The sequence below is a fragment of the Fukomys damarensis genome, unplaced genomic scaffold (assembly GCF_012274545.1).
Source record: "Fukomys damarensis isolate Sample0158 unplaced genomic scaffold, DMR_v1.0_HiC HiC_scaffold_12, whole genome shotgun sequence".
Lineage (NCBI taxonomy): Eukaryota > Metazoa > Chordata > Mammalia > Rodentia > Bathyergidae > Fukomys > Fukomys damarensis.
In genome coordinates, this window is record NW_022900924.1 from 12,710,398 (window position 1) to 12,713,871 (window position 3,474).

Sequence of the window (3,474 nt, forward strand, 5' to 3'; positions counted from 1 at the left end):
TGTGCTCCCAGCGTTGCCTTGGGCAGTCTGCTTTCCTCTGGATTCACAAAGCATTTGTCTGTAAAATGGGGTCACATCTCTCTCTCCAGAGTGAAGTGTGCGCTGGTGCCGGTGCTTGGCAGAAAGTCACTGTCTGCAGCCTGTCGGGAGCATGGACCGAGAGTGGACAAGGCTGGGAATCACAGAACTCTTGTTAGTTTAATGGCAAATTTCAGATATTTCAGAAATAGCAAATGATAAAAATAATAGCCTAAAATCACATATCCTAGAGATGAGTGGCAGCCCTTTTTCTCTTCTCTGTGACTTTTTTTTGGTACTGGGGGATCGAACTTAGGACTTTGTGCTTGCCAGGCAGGCGCAGCACCACTGAGCTAAAGCCCCAGCCCTCTTAGTGACTTGTTCTAGTCACTTTCTCCTCTTGAAAACAGTCCTTGTGTGTTACATGCAGACCTCCATAGTTTCATGGGCCACACAGTGTCATTTTCGTTGCTATGCAATACTGTTTCTAATTCCCTGCTGACAGGGTTGGTTGTTGCTTTTACTACTAGGGAATAATGCATCAATATGCTTTTATATATATGTCTGTGTGTATCCAAATTATGCTCACCAGTTTACACTACCTAGTATGTATTGGAGTGTTTTGTCCTAACCCCTGATAACCCCGTGTTACCAGATTTCACTCTTGGCTAATGTATTTCAGTATTGTACTTTGCCTTTATGTTACTTTATATTGTATTTTTTTAAAAAAATCATCACATTCCTTTTTATATATATCAAAACATACTGAACAATGAGTTCTGGCTTGTAAAAGAGGGTTTGTTTTCTGTATCTCTATGTCTAGAAGCTAAATAGTACACGTACAAGTGCCGTTAATTTGTATTTATTCAGTTTTTAGTGAGATGATCTACACTCCATGCTTTGATGGGCCATTGATCATTCACATATGGTTCATCACCTCTGTCACTTGACCATTTTTTTGTCTTTTCTTCCTAATTACTCATGCGCATTTTTAAATGCAAGAAGCCTTAATTCCCTTCTCTCTTGTAACTCTTGAGTACCTCACTTAATCACAAAATCCTAGATTCCGGTGGATCTAGGGCAATGGTTCTCATCCAGGGGCAGTTCTGCTCCCCCCCAGGGGGGTGTTTGGCTGTGTCTGGAGACATTTTTGTAACAACTGGAGTGGGGGAGGTACCAGCAGCAACTAGGGGAGCGAGGCCGGGGATGCTGCCCAGGACAGCCCCTGCCTCAGTGCTGCGGGGTCCGCTGCAGAGTTCACAGTGCCAAGGTGGAAGCCGGAAGCCGGCTGTAGGTCACGTCTGCCCCTTAGGCTGAACAGAGCTCGCAGTACTGAGTGCTGACTTCATTATTTCCCTGCCCTCGAGTTCTGCTGTGCTGAAGTGCTGCTGATTAAATTACCCTGCAATCCCCACAGGATGTGTTAGTTCCACACAGTTCTCCGGCAGCCCAGTGCTGCAACCAGGCTGGAGTTAGTGCCCTGCTGTGGAGTCCTTACCGCCCTTGAGGACAGGGCACAGTAGCTGGGAATGCAGAGGGGTGGAGGGGATATGGGCCAGACATTAGGGATTCCGCTTAGCCTACAGGCCCTACCACTAAAAAGCTATCACAGACATAAGCAGTAATAACAAACAGAAAAGGAGCTAAAGGGATTCTGCGCCTGCCCTTTCCTGGCACAGCCTCCCTGCCTCAGTGGCTGTCACCTCATCACCTTCCGGTGGGCTTCTTCCTGGGCGTGTTCTCTGCACAGCCTATCGTGGTGTGACTGCAGTTTTGGGCACCAGATGCTCTCGGTCACAGCTGGTCCAGTCTGCTTCCGAAGACAGGAAGTGGAGCGAGTGGCTGATGGCATCGGTCCGGTGCTGAGCCCAGGACTGGGCTGTGGTGCTCGTGTCGCCGACTCTGCATCCCAGCTGAACCGTAGTGGTTGTCTGTGTGGACAGCCTGATTCGTTTTTGAGGTTAGATTCGAATTGCTAGGCTGTCTATAAAATGAAAGTGCAGCCTGTAATTGGTTAAACAAAACAATGTGCTGTTAAAACCAACAGGCCAAGCCCTTAATCATTTCCCCTCATGTTATTGGAGACTGAATCCAAGGAACACTGAGTTGTCCCAAGCTGCCCTTTTGGTTTTGAGACAGGATCCGAGTAAGTTGGGTCCCAGTAAGTTTGAGGCTGGCCTCGAACTTGCAGTCCTCCTGCCTTAACCTCCCCAGTAGCAACGATTAGGCATTCAGCACTGCGCCTGGCTGGCCCACTTGTAGTGTTCCTCTGGACTGCACTTTCTGAAACTAGACGAACCAAAGCATCTTACTTACTACCAGAAGTACATCATTTCTAAGTGAACCCTTCCAAAGTTTTTTGTAGGGTCAACAGTTTCTTCACTCTGAGATTTTTTTAATTCATAGATTTTTTGATGCAGTGTCGAATATAACCTTCTGGTCAGAGTACCTCCAGATAAGCCCAAAATCGAAAGTAGTGTAGCTAAATGAGAAGTCACTGCTGGCAGTCACTCAGGATTCTAGGCTGTGTTGGCCACAGGTCCCTGTTGCTAAGGAGGGTGTGTGTGTGTGTGTGTGTGTGTCCTGTAGGGATAGCGCTTCCTGTCAAGCCGTAAAAATAGAAATGTTGACTAGAATGTTTGCTCTGTAGATATTTGATCAGTTGCTGTTCCTTTGAATGATGTGATGACGGATGTGCTGTGTCCCCGTGACATTGTGTGTGCATGCACGTGTGCCCTTGTGCACATGCGTGTCGTGTAGTGCAACAGCCGTATGAAGTATGTGAGCAGCACCCCGATTTTATCAACAAGAGCTGGGAATTAGTGACCTTGAGTCAATGAACTCTTCTGGCTTCGGTTTCCTTACCTGTCAGTTGAGGCTGACTGCTAGGAAGTCCCGCATCTCTAATGTTCTGGTGGGACCACCTCATCATAGGTTGCTAGCCCGCACCTGTGAGGACAGCTGATTTATTTTCTGCCACAGAAACCCCTGCCTTCAGCACTGCAGCCCAAGACCGGAGTGGGTCTCTCACATCCTGGGTGCTGAGTGCCATAGGTGCCCTTAGCCTGTGTATCCAGAGCACCCTGGATTCCGAGGTGGGGCTCACTACACTGCCCTGAAAAAGGTTTTCCTTTCATGTCTTTCAAACTACGACACTGAAGCCTTAAAATGTACAAACTTGCAAAATAATTAAATTAGGCCAAATTAGATTGCTAGCCACTGGTTAAAAGTTCTGATGGAAAGTTTTGCCTGTAGTTTGCACCTAAGTATGTTTTTCGTATTTATCCATAAATAAAAGTAGGATCCCACTGCACATATTACTGAAAAATAATTGGTCCATAGTAGATTGATTTAATCCAATTATAGCTAATTCATCCACAGAGCAGGAAAGTGCACATAATACTTATATTATCCTGCCTCGAAAATTGAAGCTCAGTTAGAGGTTAAACCCTTTTA

General features: G+C 46.4%; 1 pseudogene; it reads right to left on the reverse strand.

Annotated features, from left to right (window-relative positions):
* Positions 1–753: 753 nt before the first annotated feature.
* On the reverse strand, positions 754–856 carry LOC117285776 (annotated as a pseudogene).
* Between the last annotated feature and the right edge of the window lie 2,618 nt (positions 857–3,474).